This window comes from Elephas maximus, chromosome 8 (genome assembly GCF_024166365.1).
Source record: "Elephas maximus indicus isolate mEleMax1 chromosome 8, mEleMax1 primary haplotype, whole genome shotgun sequence".
Classification (NCBI taxonomy): Eukaryota; Metazoa; Chordata; class Mammalia; order Proboscidea; family Elephantidae; genus Elephas; species Elephas maximus.
In genome coordinates, this window is record NC_064826.1 from 76,993,842 (window position 1) to 77,017,659 (window position 23,818).

At 36.8% G+C, this 23,818-nt stretch overlaps 1 protein-coding gene across 1 annotated transcript in view; it reads right to left on the reverse strand.

The window, feature by feature from the left end:
• CRPPA (CDP-L-ribitol pyrophosphorylase A) overlaps nt 1-23,818 on the reverse strand; it is a 315,043-nt gene that overhangs the window by 38,500 nt on the left and 252,725 nt on the right. The gene's annotated exons all lie outside the window — the stretch shown is intronic.

Consider the following 23,818-nt stretch of genomic DNA (forward strand, 5'->3'; position numbering starts at 1 on the left):
CCACAGAGCATACAGTTGCAGGGATAGGAAGTGAAAATTTTTTGAGTGGGTCACTAGGAGTAATAGTGAGTAGTGCCACTCCTACTTCCACCTCTTGGTATGTGGACTTATGAATCCTGGCTATAGGAGAAACAGCATCATATACTGGACACTGGTTTAAAGCATATACAGCCTCCTGGAGAACATTGCCCCAATCTCACAAGGTATTGTCAACTAGCTGGCACTGCAATTGTGTCTTTAGAAGGCCATTCCATCATTCTATCAAGCCTCTGCTTCAGAGTGATGGGGAGGGTATAACCAGTGAATTCCATGAGCATATACCTGTTGCTACATGTCATTTGCTATGAAATGAGTCCCTTGATCTGAGGCAAGCTATGTGGGATATAGCATTCTGTGAGTTGACGGATGGTAGTTTTGGGAGGGGCACTGCATGTAGGGAAGGGAAATCTGTATACAAAGTGCTTATGCCGGTAAGAATGAAACACTGCCATTTCCGTGATGGAAGCTGCCCAGTGTAATCCATCTGCCACCGTGTTGTTTAATGACAGCCTTGAAGAACGGTGCCATATTGAGTGCTCAGTGTTGGCCTCTGCTGTTGGCTTTTGGGCACTCAGCAGTGGCTGTAGCCAAGTCAGTTTCTGTGAGCTGAAGTCCACATTGCTGAGCCCATGCATAACCTTCATCTCTGCCATCATGGCCACTTTGTTCATGAGTCTGTTGGAGAATAACAGGAGTGACTGGGGAAAAGAATGACTGGTTTCCACAGAATGTGTCATCTTATCCACTTGATTATTAAAGTCCTCCTCTGCAGAGGTCACACTTTGGTATTTACATGAGATACAGATGCCTTCATTTTTTGGTTGCATTCAGAGAAGTCTATCCACATACCTTTTCCCCATACCTCCTTGTCTCCAATTTTCTAATCATGTTCCTTCCAAGTCCCTGATCATCCAGCCAAACCATTGGCCATAGTCCATTAATCAGTATACAATCACATACTTGGCCTTTTTTTCTTCAAAGTAGAGTAAACAACCAGGTGCATTGTTTGAAGTTCTGTCCATTGGAAGGATTTCCCTTCTTCATTGCCCTTCAGGGTGGTCCCAGGAAGGGGGCCCAGTACTGCTACTGTCTACTTTCAAGTGATGCCTGCATATTGCACAGAACCATCTATAAACCTGGAACAGGTTTTCTCTTCCTCAGTCAAGGAATTCCCCATGAGGTCATAGGTGCAGACTGGGAGGGGGAAGGTAATGTAACAGGAGTGAAGACCAAGGGCATTTGGGCTACTTCCTCATGAAATTTACTTGTGCCTTTAGGAGCTGCTTGACCTCAATCTTGTTTATACTACTTCTATTTAATGATGGGGGGCTGCTGTGCATGCCTGAATTTATTACAGTGGGTCAGACAACGCCCGGTTCATGACAGGCAGTTCAGGTCACATGGTGACTTGGTGGCCCATGGTTAAGCATTCAACCTCTACTAAGGCCCAACAGCAAACCAAAAGCTGCTTCTCAAATGGAGATTAGTTACATGCAGAGGACAGCAGGGCTTTGTTTCAAAATTCTGTGGGTCTGTGCTGTGATTCACCAATTGGGGCTGCCAGAGACTCTAAATAGCATCTCTCTCTGCAACAGACATTTTAAGCACCATTGAATCAACCAGATCATATGGCCCAAGTGGCAGAGCAGCTTGCATGGTAGCCTGGACCTGTTGCAGAGTGTTCACTTGTTCTGGGCCCAACTTAAATTTCGCAGCTTTTCAATTCGCTTGATAAATAGGCCAGAGTAGCATAACCAAATAAGGAATATGTTGCCTCTAAAATCCAAAAAGACCCACCAGGTGTTGTGTCTCCTTTTTAGTTGGGGGGAGGGGAGACAGATGCAATAACTTATCCTTCACTTTAGAGGAATATCTTGACATGACCCATACCACTGCAACCCTAGAAATTTCACTGAGGTAGAAAGTGCCTGAATTGTTGTCAGGTTAATTTTCCACCCTGTAGCATGCAAATATTTTACCAATAAGTTCAGAGTCATTAACATTTCTTCCTTACTAGGTCCTATCACTCTAATGTCATCAATGCAGTGAACAAGTGTGACATCTTGTGGAATAAATCTAACTAGGAATTAAAAGACCTATACAAAGAAAACTAGAAAAAACACTACTGCCAAGAAACTAAAAGAAAACTACATAAATGGAAAAACATACCATACTCATGGATAAGGAGACTCAACATTGTGAAAATGTCAATTCTACTCAAAGCAACCTACAGATATAATGCAACCCTGATGCAAATACCAATAGCATTCTCTAGTGAGATGGAAAAGCTAATCATTAACTTTATATGGAAAGGAAAGAGGCCCCAGGTAAGGAAAGCATTATTGAAGAAAAAGAACAAAATAGGAGGCCTCATACTACTTGATCTCAGAACCTACTATACAACCATCGTAGTCAAAACAGCCTGGTACTGGTACAATGACAGACATGAAGGTAAGTGGAACAGAATCAAGAACCCAGACATTAATCCATCCATGGTCAGCTGATATTTGACAAAGAACCAAAGTCCGTTAAATGAGGAAAAGATATTCTTGTTAACAAATGGTACAGGCAAAACTGAATGTTCATCTGTGAAAAAAATGAAAGAGGACTCATACCTCATACCATATAAAAAACTAAGTGGAAATAGATCAAAGACCTAAACATAAAACCTAAAACAATGAAGATCATGGAAGAAAAATTAAGGACAACACTAAGACTTGGGCCCTAATACATGACATAAATACAATATAAACAATAACTAACAAAGCACAAACACCAGAAGATAAGCTAGATAATGGGAAGCTCCTAAAATTTAAACATTTTTGCTTAACAAAAGACTTCACCAAAAGAGTAAAAAGAGAACCTACAATCTGGAAAAAAAAAATTTTGGCTACCACATATCTGACAAGGGTCTAATCTCTAAAATCTATAGAATACTTCAACACCCCAACAGCAAAAAGACAAATAATCCAGTTTAAAAATGGGCAAAGGATATGAACAGGCACTTCACCAAAGAAGACATTCAGGCAGCTAACAGACACATGAGGAAATGCTCACAATCATTAGCCGCCATTAGAGGAATGCAAATCAAAACTACAATGAGATACCATCTCACCTTGACATTACTGGCACTAATCAAAAAAAAAAAAAATACAACAAAAGATTGAGAGATTGCAGGGAAATAGGAACTACTACGCATTGCTGGTGGGACTATAAAATGACACAGCCACTACAGAAAAAAAAATGGTACCTCCTTAAAAAGCTAGAAATAGAAATACCATACAATCCAGCAATCCCATTCCTAGGACTATATCCTAGGGGAATAAGAGCCATCCCATGAATAGACATATGTACACACATGTTTATTGCCACATTATTCACAATAGCAAAAAGATGAAGCGACTGAAGTGCCCACCAACAGATGAATGCATAAACAAATTATGGTACATACACACAATGGAATATCACGCAGTGATAAAGAACAATGATGAATCCGTGAACCATCTCACAACATGGATGAATCTGGAGGGCATTACGCTGAATGAATACGTCAATCGCAAAAGAACAAATATTGTATTAGACTGCTATTTTTAAAATCCAAGAAAAGGTTTACACACAGAAAAAACACAATCTTTGATGAGTATTGGGATAGGAGAGGAGTGCGGAAGGGAAATCACTAACTCAATAGTGGACAAGTGTTAACTTTGGTGAAGGGAAAGACAACACATAATATAGGGGAAGTCAGCACAACTTGACCGAGGCAAAGTCATAGAAGCTTCCTTCACACACCAAACACCTGGAGGGACTGAGTTACTGGGACTGGAAACCATGGTCTTAGGGGACCTCTAGGTCAATTGGCATAACAGTTCATAAGGAAAATGTTCTATATCCTTCTTTGCCGCGTAGTGTCTGGGGTCTTAATAGCTTGCGAATGACCATCTAAGATTGGTCCCATCCCATCCAGAGCAAAAGAGAATGAAGAAAACAAAAGACACAAGGAAAATATTAGTACTAAGGACTAATGGACCACATGGACCACAGCCTTCACCAGCCTGAGCCCAGGAGAGCTAGGCAGTGCCTGCCTGGCTACCTCCACTGACCACTCTGACAGGGATCACAGTAGATGGAAAGAGTGGGAGAAAACTGTAAAACAAAATTCAAATTCACAACAAAGACCAGACTCACTGGCCTGACAGAGACTGGAGGAACCCCTGAGACTATAGCCCTGGGACACTCTGCTAACTCAGAACTGAAGTCACTGCCAAAGTCCATCTTTCAGCCAAAGATTAGACAATCCTATAAAACAAACAATAACATGTGAGTAAGGTGCCCCTTAGTTCAATCAAGTATACAAGACCAAATGGGCAACACCTACCCAAAAGAAAGATGAGAAGGCAGGAAGGGACAGGGAAACTGAACAAAGGGACACGGGGAACATGGGGTATAAAGGGAAAGAAGGAGAGGGCTAACACATTGTAGGGACTGCAATCAATGTCACAAAACAATTTGTGTATAAATTTTTGAATGAGAAACCAATTTGCGCTGTAAACTTTCACCTAAAGCACGATAAAATTTAAAAAGTAAAGAAAGCAATTACTAAATATATATAAATGCATACAGGAGGTCCCCAAGTTACGAACGAGATACGTTCCTCGCTGTATCTTTAAGTTGAATTTGTAGGTAAGTAGGAATAGGGGTGTATGGTTCTCATTTAGCCTTTGTTTTTTTTTAGTGCAGGAAAAGGCTCGAAGCCTTTTCAGTGATTTAAAATCTGCACGTGCAGCAAGTGAAGGTGATTATTGAGACTAGAGGTTGGTTCGATCATTTCAAATTGAGAGAAAATTAATATAACATTAAAAAAGCAAGTACGGGTTTTCGGCAAGCGGACGTTCATAACCCAGGCACTGCCTGTATGTGTGTGTATATATCTATGTGTGTGTATAGGGTCGCTATGAGTCGGAGTCAACTCGACAGCAGTGGGTTTTGGTGGATTATATGCATATATGTGTGTGTGTGTATGTATATACATATATATGTATATATATGTAAAAGCAATTGCCGTTGTGTCAGTTCTGGCTTATAGGAACCCTCTAGGGCAGAGCAGAATTGTCCCACAGGGTTTTCAAAGCCCTAATCTATGGAAGCATATTGCCAAATCTTTTCTTTCATGGAGCAGCTGGTGGGTTCCAACCACTGACCTTCAGTTTAGCAGCTGAGCACTTAACCACTGCACCACTGGGCTCCTTTTACATATACATACACAGACACACACACACACATATATATATATATAAAACAAACCCTGGTGGCGTAGTGGTTAAGTGTTAAGCTGCTAACCAAAAGGTTAGCAGTTCAGATCCACCAGGCGCTCCTTGGAAACTCTATGGGGCAGTTCTACTCTGACTTACAGGGTTGCTATGAGTCAGAATCGACTCGACGGCAACGGGTTTGTTTGTTTTTTTATATGTATATATATGTATACACACACACATATATACACGTATATACGTGTATATATATATCACAATAAAGTATAATTATATACATAAGAATAACACATTTTGATAAAAATTTAAAACTTAAATTTAATATAAAACTAAAAAATGCAAATTAAACCTCAAAAATCCATACTTGTACTTACTATACAATAAAAAAATCTATACAATAACAATAAAAAAATCATTTTTATTGTTCATACAAAATTCTACCTAAATAGTAGGTTACTTTCTAGATATATCCCTGAATACAGGTTAGAATTTCCTTTTCTTTTTGTAACTGATTCTTTTTTAAGATAATGTTAACTGGGGGAATAAATCTCTGAATATACAGTCTGGACTTAATTCTAAGATATTTGGATTAATAAAGAAAAAAAATCCACAGTCATTATAGATACACCATGTGAGTTTTTCCTGTCCCAAATATAAAAGGTTTCTTTCTTCTTGAAGTCCAAAATGAAATGTCAAAATAATATATTACAGTCATTATGACAGGTTTAATTTGAGTTGCACAAATAAAGTTTAAACTATCATTTAATGTAATATATAATTTGGTATAACAATACAATATTTATTGAAGCCAGGAAAAAAATTCATTTGACAGGCAAAAAAATGGAAGTTCAGGAAAAAGGAAATATAAATATAATTGTTTTCACATTACTAGTAGATAAGTGAGATCCTAATAAGATTGTAATTAAATTGGATACATCTAAAGATATGTTTTAAGAAGACACAAATTGTAACATTTCTGTTGGCTCATGACCCTTAAATTCAATTAGTAGTTATATCAAGATTGATAACTAATAATTTCCCAATAAAATACTTCTATTAAAAACAATGGAAGACAGAATGGTTCTGTCTAGCAAGAATCCACACATAAAAAGCTTGCTTATATATCTTCAGGTAGACCAAATTCTGTATGAATAAAACTCTCATCTGTGTCTTTGAGGAGCCCTAGTGGTGCAGTGGTTTAAGTGTTTGGTTGCTAACCAAAAGGTCAGCAATTCGAATCCACTAGCCACGCCGGAAACCCTACGGGACGGTCCTACTCTGACCTACAGGGTCTCTATGAGTCGGAATCGGCAACGGGTTTAGTTTTGGTTGATGTGACTTTGAAGTACAAACGGCTATGTTTTTTCTCATGGTTTGTGAAGTGGGTTAATAAAGCAGACTTTCCTGATCAGGTGGTAAGTAAATGCTGTCTACAGGTAAGAACTAAACATCAAGAGTAGTTACATGTTGAAATGGCTCAGTTAAAGCCCTGACACTTTCAAATTAAAATAAACTAATCAACAATTAAAACATTTAGTTATAACTCAAAACAGGTAACTTGACTCTACACTTGTAAGATATTCCCAGAGTCATCACTCACACACACACATATATACAAAACTCCATAATGTTAAATCTTATTTATCTAATAGTTTAATGTTATTATTAGGATTCTTAATTTGGATTTATTTTTGTTGACTGATAAAAAAAAGTCAGGTTATGTTAAATTTGACGAAGATGTCCAGTTAAAGGAAAAATGAGTTGATCCATTTTTGAGGCTGCCATACACTTCAACAGCTACAAAGAAATTAGTTTTGTTGCTCTCTTTACGTGGCAAAAGGATAGAGAGGTATTCTTAGGAGTTTTGTTAAAGTTCATTCCAACCTTTTAAAACAATTCTAGTGACTAAGAATGCCATTTTCTTTTTTTTGCTCAAAGTGAAATATATAGAATTTTAAAAATAAAAGTCCATAGCTAGAGGGTTGTCTTAAGTCATCTACCCACCACTGCCATGGAGTCATCTAGTGCTGCTATAACAGAAAAACCACAAATGGACAGCTTTAACAGAGAGAAGTTTATTCTCTCACAGTTTAGGAGGCTGAAAGTCCAAATTCTGGGTGCCAGGTCCAGGGGAAGGCTTTTCCTCTCTGCCGACTCTTGAGAAAGGTCCTTGTCCTCAATCTTCCCCCGGTCTAGGACCTTTTCAGCGCAGGGTTCCCAACTCCAAAGAACTTGCTCTACTCCTGGTGCTGCTTTTTTGGTGGTATGAGGTCCCCCTGTCTCTCTGCTCATTTCTCTTTTATATTTCAAAAGAGATCCACTCAAAATGGAACCTAATATTATAAATTGAGTCTTGGCTCATTAGCATAACTGCCTCTAACCGTGCCCCATTAACATCACAGAGGTAGGATTAATGACACATTGAGAAATCACATCAGATGACAAAATGATGGACAATCACTCAATACTAGGAATCAAGGCCTAGCCAAAATGACGCATGTTTTGAGGGGACTTGATGCAACCTATAAATAGAGTTTAGAAGTGTGTTTACGTGGGTCCCTGGTGGCACAGTGGATAACAGCTCGGTTGCTAAGCAAAAGGTCGGCAGTTCGAATCCACCAGCTGCTCCTTGGAAACCCTATGGGGGAGTTCTGCTCTGTCCTAGAGGGTCACTGTCAGTAGGAATCAAATCGACAGCAAGGGTTTTTGTTGTCGTTGTTGCTTTTAACATTGGAAGGCTACTAATCTGTGCTACAGCCTAAATGTAAGATAGAAAGTCAGAGCAAAGGGTTTCTAACGTAAAGAAGAGAAATCAAAAGTCAGTGCAAAGCCGAAGGAATAACTTCACAAGAAAGCTGGATATTGGCCAGCACGTAAAGCTTGAGACTTCTTAGTAATAGAAAAAAATGTCAGTAAAAGAAGAATCCATTCCAGGTTTCCAGTTGTAATCCAGAAGGAAAAATTAGACTGAAATAACACACTACCTTAATAGCATTCTGAAGTGGACAAAAATAAGAAAAAGCCAAGTATGTTAAATTGATAAGAGAACATGGTATTTATGGAAATAAAAAACAAAGCTGCTATGACTAGGGGTAGGATAAATTAAAGAGAAGAAGGTTATAGGGATAGTAGCAAGTGATCCATAGACAGCAGAAAATAATTATTCTTTCTTCATGATTAAATGCATAATATATGAATTATTTTCAATCTTATATACAATTCTAAACAAGAAACACTGGTATATATTGCTTTAATTATTGCAGCTAAACCATAAAAGCATAAAGTAAAAGATTCAAAGTTTTAGCAACACATTCAATTTTAATTAGTAATACTAAACACATTATTTTTTACAGAAAAACCACATTGATCCCTCTTGCCACATCACACACTACGCTTTCCCTTTCTCTCTCCGATCTAACCTCATTGGCCCATTTTCAGCCCTAACAATATGTTGACTCCTCGTTTGTCACAAGCCTTTCCTATACGTTGTTCTCTAGAATTTTCTCTCCTCCCTCTAAACTTCATATTAAATCTAAGTTTACAGAGAACTGTAATCAATAATTTTAAGAACACTTCCTGAAGTTTTCACAGGTAGGTAAAAGCAAAAATAGAAGTAAATGATACAGAAATAGTCTGAGGATATGCAATCCTGTTATTTCTAAGACTTGCTTTTGTAAATTATGATTGAATCATAGCCAGATGACATACAAATTAACTCTTTGTCAAATCATCAAAAGAAACAAATTGAGTACATTTGCACAAAAATTCTAATCATCAAGCTAACGTATCCTGAGAAGTCCTACACTTAAGTAAACACTAAAGTGCACCTGACCCAAGACATTTACTGAAAAGTAAAGAGTAATTTACAGTATGATCATTCACTGATATGTTTTAGAGTCTGGATTTTTATATTGGATTTCCCTAAAGTGAAACACACTATTGAAAAAAAAGCCCCAAAGCATTAAGTGCCCCAGGCCAAGATCTCAAAATTACAACATTCCAATACACCTAAGCAAGTATTTGGCAAAAATGGAGTATTTTATGCTTTTGAGTTTATCGTTATGCTGAATTGCTCACAAAAAAAAAGAAGAATCCGCAACAGAGTATTTTAAACATGCATAATTTCAAATACACAGCCAAAAGGTTTTAATAAATCTAAAAAAGTACAAAACAAACAAAAAGTTAATATATACTTCTGTGAAGACCGCTATTTGACTAGTCCAGGAATAGGTTGTGGTTAGGTAAGACTTTATTATATAAACTATATATTGAGTTTTGTGCCTTGTAACTATGTGAAGTGTTATTTGTGAAAGTTCCTTCAAGTAATTTGGAATTTTGCTTCCTCAGCTGGCAGCAATTACAGGCTCAAAGGCCACCAGAAATCATTCTTCAGCCCCTTTTAGGATCCACAAGCTTGTTATGAATACTTAAGCAAGCGTATAAGAACATTACACTTTGATAATAAACAAGGCCAGAGGGAAGATTATTCTTTTCCATTAAAAAAAAAAAAAAATCCTGCCTCATAAATGATTCAAAAGCCAAAAGGAAATGATAATTCTATCAACATATAAAACTTTATCTGAAATCAGAGCCACCCTCTTCAAGATTCTGAACTTTGAAAGTAACAGTTTACACAAATTACTGTCTACTTCTTGCCCAGTCAGTGTATTCATCTAACATGAGCAACCACAAACATTTCTGGCTTCAGTTGTTAATCTCCCATGAAAAACTATTTCCATACTATTTTTAACTTGTATATGGTAATGATTATCTGTTTATCTCTGAAGCATGAAAACTTTTACAGTGCCCTTTATAATGTATTTATGTACCATGATCCCTTCCACGTTCTTGGCAGATGGAAGCACTCACATCTTCCTCCCAGGAATGACAGTTGAGAAGCATATTGCTTTCTTTTCAATTGCCTCCTTTCTGTCTCCCAAATTCTCACACTGTTGGGCCTACTCCTCAATAGCTTTTCAATTTTAACTTCTTAGATAAAAAATTCAATTGCGGAGGCAGGGCCAAGATGGTGGGGTAGTCAGATATTTGCTGTGGTCCCTTCTTACAACAAAGACTGGAAAAAACAAGTGAATTGATTATATATGACTATCTAGGAGCCCTGAACATCAAAGTTGAGGAGTCGGACTGAGCAGCAGGGGGAGGGAGAGACAGTTCAGAAGCAGTGAGGATTTGCCAGATGTGACCTGGCTGGCACCTTGCAGGCTAGATCAGCCTGCACGCATGGCTAAGGCAAGCAGTAGTACTCAGGATGAGTTTTCCACACTGGGAGAAACCAAGTGATGAAGAGTATGTGCAAGCCTGTGGAACCAGGGGAAAGTGGTGCTGAATCAGCAAGAGTTAATTGCAAGCATCGAACCTACCATGTGGGATCAAAAAAAAAAACCCTCCCCCGCTCTGGGAAGTACCTTGCCAGCAGGGTTTCCCTATACAGCCTAGTTCTCTTGAAATGCTCTCCAGAAGTTTCTCTCGGGATGTTCCAGGAATCAGCTGCCATGACATGAGAAGCCCAAGCTGAATACAGAGGTCACCTGTAGGTGCTCTGGTTAATAATCCCAGTTGAGCCTGACCTTCAGTCTGACCTTCAGTCATCCCACCCCATGCACCAGACTGTGAGTGAAGAAGCCTCCAGATAATTCTGGCCCCCGGTGATTTTAGTCACCCCCAGCCATTCAGGCATCCCTGCTGAGGCCCTAGACATTGTGTGGAAGAGACATACTATCCCTGCCGTGTCCTGTCTGAATTCCTGACCCAAAGAACCCATGAGCCTAATGAAGTGGTGGGGATTTTATGCCCCCCCAAAATAATGTAATTACATGATATTTGAAATTAATGTGGAAGAGTAGATTAAATGGAAAGTGAAATTCATAATTCACTTTGGCCAAGTGAATGTAAAATTGAGTATTAAATCTTAGAAATTGTTTTTAGAAAAGTATAAGGATCCATTTAAAATATTTAAATATAGATAGAACTAGGATTTCTTGCACATCTTTGTACCAAGTGTTTAAAATTAATTCATTTAATACACTTCATATACATAAAATATGGACATTAGCTTTACAGAGGAAGAAAATAAGATTTTAGAAAGATAAGTTCTCATCCAAGTTTACAGAGCAAATAAATGATAGTACTTAGTATTAAATCCAGTTCCATCTGAATTCAAAAGTAATTTCCCTTCTGTGACTGTGCTGTATCATTTTTGAAGATCAAGAAAGGACTAATTACCAGCCAGTCTGATCTAAAATACATAGATTCTGAAACAGAGTTACAAATTAATAAAAATAATGGCTAAGCAACACATGGCTTTTATTCTTAAGGAACTCATAGTTTACTGTTGGATGTATTTTATTTCTATAGTGTGTTTTAGATCTGTCTCCACGGTACCAAATACATGGAACACTAGCCCTTCACAGAGAAGGCTTCATGGAGGAAAGTGGGTGTCCAGTGTTTATTGGAATATTGTCTTGGTCATCTAGTGCTGATGTAACAGAAATACCACAAGTGGATGGCTTTAACAAAGAGAAATTTATTCTCAGTCTAGTAGGCTACAAGTTCACATTCAGGGTGTCAGCTCCAGGGGAAGGCTTTCTCTCTCTGTCAGCTCTGGAAGAAGGTCCTTGTCATCAGTCTTCCCCTGGTCGAGGAGCTTCTCAGCCCAGGGACCCTGGGTCCAAAGGACACTATTCCCCTGGTTCTAGTTTCTTGGTGGTATGAGGTCCCCTCATCTCTCTCCTCACTTCTTTTATATCTCAAAAAAGATTGATTCAAGAAGCAATCCAATCCTGTAGATTGAGTCCTGCCTCATTAACGTAACTTGCTAATCCCATCTCACCAACATCATAGAGATAGGATTTACAACACATAGGAAAATCACATCAGATGACAAAATGGTGAACAATCACACAATACTAGGAATCATAGCCTAAACATATTGATACACAAATTTTGGGGGGACAAAATTCAATCCATGACACACACACACACACACGTTTAAAATCAGAAAAGCTGTGCGTCAGGGTTGTATGCTTTCACCATACTTATTCAATCTGTATGTTGAGCAAATAATCCAAGAAAGTGGACTACGTGAAGAAGAATGGGGCATCAGAATTGGAGGAAGACTCATTAATGACCTGCAATATGAAGATGACACAACCTTGCTTGCTGAAAGCAAAGAGAACTTGAAGTACTTACTGATAAAGATCAAAAACTACAGCCTTCAGTATGGATTACGCCTCAACATAAAGAAAACAAAAATACTCACAATTAGACCAATAAGCAAAATCATAATAAAAGTAGAAAAGACTGAAGCTGTAAAGGATTTCATTTTACTTGGACCCATAATCAACGCCCATGGAAGCAGCAGTCAAGAAATCAAACTATGTATTGCACTGGGCAAATTTGCTGCAAAAGATCTATTTAAAGTGCTAAAAAATGAAAATGTCTCTTTTAGGACTAAGGTGCATCTGACCCAAGTTATGATATTTTCAATCACCTCATATGCATGTGAAAGCTGGACAATGAATAAGGAAGACTGAAGAAAAACTGATGCATTTGAATTACGGTGTTGATGAAGAATTTTTAATATACCATGGACTTCCAGAAGAATGAACAAATCTGTCTTGGAAGAAGTACAGCCAGAATGCTCCTTAGAAGAGAGGATGGGGAGACTTCATCTAGCATATTTTGGACATATTATCAGGAAGGACCAGTCACTGAAGAAGGGCATCATGCTTGATAAAGCAGAAGGTGAGCGAAAAAGAAGACCTTCAAAAAAGATGGATTGACACAGTGGCTCCAACTATAGGCTCAAACATAGCCAATGACTGTGAGCATGGCACAGGACCAGGAAGTGTTTCATTCTGTTTTACACAGGGTCACTATGACTTGGAACCGACTCAACAGCACCTAACAACAACATATATATATATATATATATATATATATACACACACACACATACACACACATACATACATATACACACATATGCCTTATTTTAAAATTTGTGCCTACATTATGATATCTAAAAGTATTCTATATATGTGAGAGCTTTTAGCTCTATAATTGGGGCAGAGTTTGAACTCACTAAGGTAATTCCTGAAATATTATAGACAAGACCAAGATACTACTTCAGAAAGGAAAATTGAGATGCCTAAGTCTAGTGCTTTGTATTTCAGTCATTCTGATATGGTCAGCCATGGAGTGGTGCAAATGATTAAATGACTGACTAGTAGCCAAAATGTTGGTGGTTCGAACACATCCAGAAAAAAAAAAAAAAATTTTTTTTAAGAGAGGCCTGGCAATCTGCTTTTGAAGGGTCACAGCCTTGAAAATTCTGTGGTGCAGTTCCACTCTGTACACACAAGGCAGCCATGAGTTGGAATTGATTCAATGATAACTAACAATAATCACCATGGGGAAAGGAGGGAAATAGATGAGTGAAAGAAGATTTTTGTTCTTTATTTGATATATACTTCTATATTTATAAAATTGCTTGTAAAAACCATATATTAATTTCTGTATTAACTATCTTTTAATGAGAAGAATTGAAAACACATATCATTCAAAATTAAACACCAATGGAGGGATGAATATCAGAGCTAAACAAAATCTCTGCTATTAGCATATAACTAAAAACACTACATAATATTTAAATTTAATTTTCAAACATCTTATTCCAACAAGAGGTTTAATTTTCCTTTCAACTAGATTGACCCTATACTTGAGTTTTTCATTAGAAAATCCACTGATTTGGTGGTTCTGTTTTTTTCTACTGCCTATGCTACAGAAAACTATCCTGAGAATAAACCTAATAAATAGTTCAGAGCCAGATTTAAAGATAGCTATGACCTTTCCCTTTTCATTACCATACTGTATGCAATATAGAAACAACCCATAATAAATTGTATAGTGGAAGCTTGCAATTACAGTCTTGCACAAAATGGGAACATTGAGCTCTGACTGAACCAGTAATGCTTTATTAAAACCTTAGGAAAAAAAAAAATCATGTAGAAAAAACCTTTTATAACATAAGCTTTATTCATTTTTGAAGTGACACAAAAGAGACAACATAAATATTAAAACAACAATAAAACCAGCCTACTGTGAAAATCAGTAAAGTTAATAGAACATAAACTATGTCAACCATTCATATATATCTGATTTTTTATTTCCCTAACTGAACTCTTCATAGCTGAAAATATTTATGTGAAAACAAGATCATCATTTCTAGAGAATGTCTGCTGTTTACCACCTACGATAATAAATTTTCAGGTAGGAAAAGTCATTTAAAGTTTAAATATCTATAATGTCTCAAGAAAATGATTTGGCTGTGGAAAGGTAGAAATAGCAAAAGTACTACATCTTAGGATGGAGGGGAGAAGTTGAAACTATGTTTTAGTATGGCGTGAGAAATGTAGAAAACAAATTTGAAATACCTTTAAAAACTACTAACTAAGGAGTACTACTAACTCAAGAGCTTACAAGTGAATATCAGAAATGTATCCAAATTATAAGGAGCCCTGATGGCACTGGTTAAGCACTCAGGTGCTAACTAAGCGGTCAGTGGTTCCAACCCACCAGCAGCTCTGCAGAATAAAAAACCTGGCGATCTGCTCCCATAAAGATTACAGCCTTGGAAACCCTATGGGGCAGTTCTACTCTCTCCTATAAGGTCACAATGAGTTGGAATCAACCTGATGGCAATGGGTAATAAAAAAAAAAAAAAAAGATACTGTATTAATCTACATTTCATGTTTTATCTACCATCAATGAGGTGGGAACTTATTACAGCTGCAGTCCTACCTGAGTTCCAAAACATAAACTCAAGCAAAAATGTAACTTGGCGATCCTAATGTACTTCTCTAGTTACATAAAAATGCCTACAAATTATGAAATCATTAGAAAAAAGAGTTTATTTTTCTTAAAAATTGTACTTTGACCAACAGTAGAGGGTAAGAATCATTAGTTAAAATCTCCACTAAACATTTTAAAGGACCAGTTTACTGTCTTTATGAGTAGCCTTTCATAGGAGAAATCCATAAAGCTATCAATTGAGAAAGAAGCAGTATGGAGTACTGGAAAGAATACAAGGAGGAAGAAATGGGCAACCCTGTCAAATTCTGCTACTTTTAAGAACCTCGTGACCTTAGGTAACTCATTTATTTTCTCCAATTCTCATTTTCTTTTTGTATCTGCAAAATGGAGACAATAAACCTGATCTGTCTACCCTTGAAACTGCCCTGTCCACAGCAGATTTTCTAAAGTTTAAATGAGAAGTCTTGATCAAATGCAGCATTTCACGAAGTTAATTCTCATACGTATTTTATTACTGGCCCATGTTATACTACTTGGAAAAAAAAAGTTAAACTGAAACTCTTTATGTAATAATTTTTTTCTGAGTAAGTAGTATTAAAACTAAAATAATTTAAAATAAAAATGTGACATAAAAGTTAAATATTAATCAGATACATTTTCCTTTCTCTTGAAACCAGACTATGTTTGCCTTCAGATTACTGGTGCCTGGCATATAGCTGGCACTCAACAAAATTGATCAACAAGGGAAGAAAGGAATTGAAAATGTATCTCTTGTGTTATCCAGACTGGAAATATGCCATATGGCTTAAGAATTAACACAACATAAATATCCTTAGATACTTAGCATAATTTCCTATTTTGGCATTCCAAGACTAACCATCTAGAGTTATATTGTTTTTTGCAGAGCAGATAACCTGCTACAAAATGCAGAGCAGTGTCATAGTTAACAGGCTCATGGTCCAGTCAGCCATACTTCCCACAGATAAAATTGAATTTAAGATTACTATAATTTTTCATCATTATTATTCTCTATATTAAGAAAGTCAGAGTAGAATCACTACTTTTGATAGTATATTTAAAAGCTAGTGCAAAAAAAAAGTATTCTTCAATTTACAACTATACTAAATTTGATTTTATATACTTTATTCACATATATTACTACCCAACAAACCAAAACACCAAACCCGTCGCTGTCAAGTTGATTCCAACTCATAGTGACCCTATAGGACAGACTAAAATCACACTATAGGGTTTCCAAGGGGTACCTGGTGGATTCAAATTGCCAACTTTTTGACTAGCAGTCAAACTCTTAACCACTACACCACCAGGGTAAGATTTAAAAAAAGAAAGAAAGAAAGCATAAAGTTGAATTGCCTTGGTTCGAATAACCAGGGTAGAGTGACAAGCTAACCTATCTTTTGCCCATCCTTCACCTACAGAAGCTGCAGAGGAGATCTTTCAAACCTGTCTGTAGTCCACAGTTTGACAATCACAGCCTTATGTAATTATTATTTCAAGCTTGTACAGAATGCCATTTCTAATTATACGTGGAAATTCTCATGAAGCTTTAATCTTTTGGAGATACCACCTTCAATGAGTATCAAAGCTTCCCAGCTTCTCCTGTGTATCTGTCAACAACCCAGAGTAATTCTATCAATAAATTTCTGCTATTTTTACAAATAAAATTGTTTTTAAGAGATGGGGGTTGTAAACTGCTGAGAACCACTTACTTATTTTTTTAAGCAAATATTTTTTGATTACCTACTATGTCCTAGGCACTAAGGATATGTGTGGTTCCTATCCCAAAAAATGAACCAGTGCACATTTTGCACATGAATGCCTAAAACTGGTCAACAAACCTAAGGTTAAGAATCTTCTTTTAGTTGGTCCTCCCCACTTCTCCAACTAACATCTCGTTCCCTGCCACTTCTCCTCCCATGTCAGCTGGTATTCTAGACCAGGGGTCAGCAAACTATGGCCCTCAGACAGTGGCATCAGTAGGGTTGGCATCACCCAGTGCAGTAGCTCACGGTGTTAACCCGCCCCCTGCCGCCCCATGGACCTCCTTCCATACCAAACTATACAGAATCCTTAGTAACATTTATTATCAATTTGAATCACAGAATAATATGTAATAAATATAGTTGTAAATTGTTTAAAGGTAATATTTCTTAGATAATATGACTACTAACAACAAAATTGTTTTGTAAAATCTTTCTACATTGAAATAAAACGTTATTAGTAACTGAGCATAAGCCTTTTTGATTTTTCTCCTTTTCCTTTAATTACTACTTCACTCTCAAAAAAGTTGTTAATATAGGTTCATAAATACTATATATCACAATGTTGTAGTTGAAACACCGGAAAACTCGACAAAATCAGCAACTATAAAACACCGGCAGCAATGAAAACGATAGCGACTGCTTAGGATTCGAAGCGTCACTGTAACTGGGTAATAATGACAGCTTTCACTGGAGCACATTAGAAAGTTCAAAAAATAAAATTAGCATAGAGTTTTATCCTTGTAGGTATATTAATATATGTCAGCTGGGCTTCTGAAAAATGTCTTTGTTGTTATAACTAATCATAAAAATCATAGGGACATTCTTATAAAAATTAATAAATTTCTGCTGAAATACTGCACATAAATTTTAGAGACAGTTTTATCGTCACCCCCTCTGACACTGTCATCTGGTGCAGTCTACACCCGCCTCTCCCCACCTAGTCACCCCATTGCCCTCAGACCAAACCCAGGCTGTCTCCTGTTTTTGTAACAGAAGCTTTATTAGAACACAGCCTAAAGTTACCATATTTTTTTCTCTAATTATGTAAATGAGTTAATTAAATAGACCCTAAATGAGCTAACATCTGTATAAAACTTTTGATTTAGTGTTCTACAAAAACTAACCAATCTGAAATATGAAATACAAGAGATATGTTACATAAATATGAATATTAAAACACTGCATTTTAAAGGGCATAACAAAAAGATTTCACGTATATCCGACCATTCTATAATTCTTATCTTTGTCAGGCTAGTAATTATTAGAGAAATAATGTTGGGGGAAATCCTAGGAAGATCCCAGCGTCAAGAGACCACTGTTCTGACCCTTCCCCACAATAACCTTGAACTCCGTTCACTTAGGAGTAACCCAAGCTGCTTCAGCACTGTAACAACAGACTTCAGTACAGGTAAAGCCCCTGTATCTTCCTTTACCTTTTATAAGAAAAAGAAAACCACTTTACAACAACATAAGTAAAATATATTGACACACAGGCATTAATCATACCTTTTAAAAATATTTAATCAGCACCTGACTCCTGAATTTTATACAAAATAACAAGACTAACTTTTCCATATTTTTCTTCTCTAATTACGTAAATGAGTTAATAAAATAGGCCCTAAATGAGCTAACAATTGTACAGAACTTTTGATTTAGTTTTCTACAAAGACTAGCAAATCTGAAATCTGAAACACAAGAGATTTAAGTGAATTATATAAATATGAATATGAAAGCATTTCATTTTAAAGGGCACACCAAGAAGATTTCATGTCTGACTATAATTCTTATTGTTCTCATGCTAGTAATTAATTATTAGTGCTAGGACGATTATTTAACTATGTTTGAAATTGTACGATAAGAACAACCTCAGAATATATTTGTATGAGTGATTTTGGGCAAGTCTGAATCTTCCACTGAGTACAAAATCTGCATGTCCTTGTCTACCGAGTTCAAACATTCAACTTGTAAATTAATTTAAATACAGGATCACATGTAATGTGAAAGTTCTCCAACTTGGAAAATAAAATTTTATAATGTATTAAAAACACTGTGTAGGAAGAGAAATGCTTAATTTATATACTGAGATGTTCGGTAATTGAAATGTGAATGATGATAAAACGTTTTTGGATTTTGAGCTAGTCATAGTGAAATAATCATTCCAAAATAGTCCCTATTTCTGTAAGAAAAGTAAAATACATGAGAAGAGCTTTCCTAGATTTGTATCTAAAATTTTAAATTTCTTTGGCTACCTTCTTAGCCTACTCAGAATGCAACATCTATTTCGTAAGTATAGATTTGTAATAAAACTCCTCTTGAGAATAATGTGTAATTCAAAATTGTATCCTGTGTTAAATTCTAATGAGGTTTTAAGCATTTCTAGATTTTTAGTACATCAATTCATTATAAAATCATGAGAGTAATGAATCTCAACCCTAGTTCACCTATAACTTGGCTTTCTTCATGCACAAGCAAGTATCTGTACTAAGACTTCACCAAGGTGACTTAAGGATGAAAAATAAATGCCTGAAATATATCAAGAAAAAATTAATTACAGTAAATATTTGTAACCAGGTAGGCTTGTCGGTTTCACACTGTACTTGAAGTTCATGGTAGAAAAATAGTGTAAGGAAAAGGAAATGATAGTCTTTGTCTTCCAACTTGCTGAGTTAAAATGTAAATGCACTAAGAAGCGTCCCTGGATTATACATGTGTATGCAGAATGACCATTACAGCCTCTACCGCCACCATCATCATCCCGTTTTATGATCAAAAGAAATAGAGAACACATCTGCAACATTCCTCTCTGGGAGTGATGCATTTGTAGAGGTCGAATTATAAAAGGAGATTGAAATATATACTTCCAGGTATTTAGAAGTTGAAAATGTCTACCATGCAGGAAAGATTCTATCATAAGACACCGAAGAAACTAAAAACTTTCTATGCAACAATTTCAAGACTAGAATCAATGCAAGCAGAGGGTTAGAAAAGTGAGGTAGAGAAATCTGCGGACTATAAGAAAGTGGGATGCTAACAACAACAAAAGCAGAATAGAAGCCAGTTCATGATTACCTGAAGAAGCACCAACAAGGTCACTGGATGTGCAAGGGCCACTCACTCCCAAAATAAATCTTCGAATGTGGTTAAGCCCTCAACTACTAACTGAAAGGTTGGTAGTTCAAACACGTTCAGAAATGCATCAGAAGAAAGGCCTGGCATATCTTTCTTTGACCTGTGATTCAAAAAGGTCACAGCCATGAAAACCCCATGGAGTGCTGTTCTACTCCACACACACTGGGTGTCCTTAAGCCGGAACTGACTTGACAACAACTGTTTTGTTTTTTACCTATGACTGCAGTAATATAAATAAAGTCTATTTCTCTCTGACAGGGGAATGACTAGCTATGCATTTCTGTTGTCACGTACAAAGCACCAAAGCATCCATCTTAATGGCAACATAACATGGTGGCAATGAGACAGGCAATGCATTCAGGAGACTAGGTCAGATATTTTAGCTGTGGAATATCCGATGGTTTCCATAAAAGTCCAGCTAGGAAACTACTCCAGCTGTCCTGCCAGGAGCCACACAGTACTTGAACTATGGTAGTTACAAACCCATTACTGTCAAGTCAGTTCCAACTCATACCAACCCTATACGAGAGAGTAGAACTGCCCCATAGGGTTTCCAAGGCTGTAAATCTCTACAGGAGCAAACTGCCACATCTTTCTCCCTTGGAGTGGCTTGTGGGTTTGAACCACTGACCTTTCTGTTAGCACCCAAGCACTTAACTACTGCACCACCAGATCTCCCTGTTGTCACAACAGGGGCAAAAAAAAAAGGGAAACTACCAGAAAAATAAAAAATATATAATTAAGAGCATTTAGCCACTCCTTTTTTTTTTTTTTTGTATGGAGAGAGGGAACAATCAGGTATGATTCTTGGAGGTACCCTGGTATGTAGAAGAATAGTGGCTCCCCTAATGAACAAGGAATCAGGAGAAGACAGTGGTTCGGGTTTGTTATCTATAAAGCTGGAATGATAACTACCTTATGGGTTTGTTATGAGGATTACATGAGACAAAACATGATTATTTAGAGCTGTACCAGGGAAAACCAGGTAACTGATAGTTCTTGAGACACACCACTGTGGTACAATTTGTAGCCAAAGGAGAAATGATTCAGGTGGAAGATTTATTATTAGGTATGGTAGACTTTACAATTTGTTAAATAAATGAATGTCACAGAGTTGCATTAATATGCAATACATATAATTGTGTGAAATGGGTAGAGTTTTTGAACCTCATCTGAGTTTTCCATAAACCTATTATATGATGATTTTGAACTGAAATATAATTCTGTAAAAATGATTAGGATGCATTCCTAAAATAAGTGATGCTATGTGTAATTTTTAATAGAATTACTACAAACACTTTGAAAACATGCTAAACCAAACACCAGTTTCTGTCAACTCTGACTCGTGGTGACCACATGTGTGTCAGAGTGCTCCATAAAGTTTCCAATGGCTGATTTTTTAGATGTAGATCACCAGGCCTTTCTTCCAAGGTGTCTCTGGGTGGGCTTGAATTGCCAACCTTTCGGTTAGCAGCCAAGCAGCACACAGGGACTATGAAAACAAGCTAGTTAGAATCAAATTTGATATTACAATAACGATAAGAGTAAATATAAAAGAAAAAGGAAGTTATGCAACTACAGATATGACAAATTATATCTAAAATGCTTTAGAAATATTAAAAATTTACTCAACCTCTGTTGTTTTCCACCTACAAAATGCATAGAAGGAAATAAAGGAGTTAATTGGAGACTATTGAGGGTAAAAGTGCAGTGAGCTGCTTCCTCATCTCCAAGCCACAACCTCCCTAAGCCGTGTCTTTGTATAAACTTCTATGCAAAAGGCATTTTCCAGATGTTACATGAGATGTATGTTCTGTGATAAAAGGGCTGTATCGCTGACGAAATGTGGGAAATGTAGGGTTAAACAGGCTTCCTTACTGTGCAACTTCCCAGAGTCTTTAATAGGCCAACATAAATTGTGAAGCGCCAAGAGTGGGATACAAGTGTCTATCATTTTGCAGATTAATTTGACTAAGCAGTCATCTACTTCTCAGAAGAGAAAACACACACACACAGACACACTTTGGGAGTCTATGCTTTAGATTATTCTGTATGAGCTTCAATACGTTCTCATTTGAGCCTTACAACAACCAGGGAGGGAAGCAGAGTGGATTAAGATCCAATCAGTATCTATTGTATTCTACTACGTGAAAGAGCCTCAGCATAGTTTACTGGTTGTCTAACTGGAAAATTTGAGCTATATAGAAACACACTTTGTAAGTTAAGACTAAATATGGAGGTGTTCAATGTCATTGGAGTACGTGCCAAATAAAGAGGTGTCTGACACTGAATGACTTGATGTGATATCTAGATTCAAATTTCTCTTGGAGGAGACTGTGTGGTGGCTAGGAGATAAAGGAAAATAGTCTTTCAAAGATAAATAACATTTCTGAAGGGACAAGCAACTGCCAGTTTTTCCATGGCACCGTTCAAAGGAGGCTCATTATAATTCTCGAAAAATTCTTAACCGCACATTTGCCATAAGAGGCAAAATGCCTTTTGCACACAGCTCATTTTCAATTGTAGAAACATAATCACTTACACAATATCTTACATGAGAGACCTGCCTCAACACCAAATGGGATCAAAGGCTCCTGGGAAATCTCATGATGGTGCGATTTGCAACTGAGAGGAAATGATTCATATTTTGGTAAAACCCAGGCACATATACACGTACTTCACACTGAGTTTTAGGAACTTAAAGAATATACAAAGGATTGGAGAAATATCTGCACCAAAAGTGTGATGCATAGAACATGATTCCCCAGATTTGAGGTATTTTCTTACACAGTTGTTAACCAAATAATCTACATGCTAGCATACTTATAATCTCATTATTTAATTTAAAATATGTATATCCCTCTTTTGGAGTCCCTTAATTATATTGCTAACCTTATTTCATTTTTGCTTGTTTGATTAAAATTGTTGCTGTTTAATCTTCAGGGATTTTTTTTTTTGTTTAATCTAAAGTATCCTACATCTTTTATTTAAAGTTACACTCACACTTCAAATCACAATTTAAAGTTACAAGATTAAAATCTAATAATTTTGACATTTGGTTCTACAACTCCTTATTTAAATAATATATGATGTTTTGTTTCAAACCCCTTCCAACAATGACCTATAAATGAGCCTTACCACTATTGAATGTGTATGTATTACCTTTCTATTTGCTGCCATAACAAGTTATGACACATTTAGTGCCTTGAAATAACACACATTTATTTTCATACAGTTCTGTAGGTCAGAAGGCAGACACAAGTCTCACTGGGCTGAAAGCTCAAGAGGGGAACCCATTGCCTTGCCTTTTCCAGCTTCTAGATGCTGCCTTCACTCCTTGGCTCATAGCTCCATTCCATCTTCAGGGCCAGCAATAGCTGGTCCAGCATTTTTCACACCACATCATTCCAACTATTCTGCCTCCCTCTTCCACTTTTAAGGAACTTTCTGACTACATTGGGTCCAACTAGATAGTGGGGGGTAATATTCCTATTTAAGGTCAGCTGATTAGCAACCTTAATTCCATCTGAAACCTTAATTCCCCTTTACTGTGTAAAATAACATATCCATAGGCTCCAGGGATTAGGATGTGAACCTCTTTTTTCTGAGGGATTGGGGAGGGAGCACTATTCTGCCTAATTCATTTGGCCACATGCTTATATTTTGTCATCAGTTTCTACATTTATCATCAAAGGCACTTCGATTTAGAGAACGTTTCCTAGATAAGGGCTTCAAATTATGATAGTCAATGGTTTGTTCATAGGA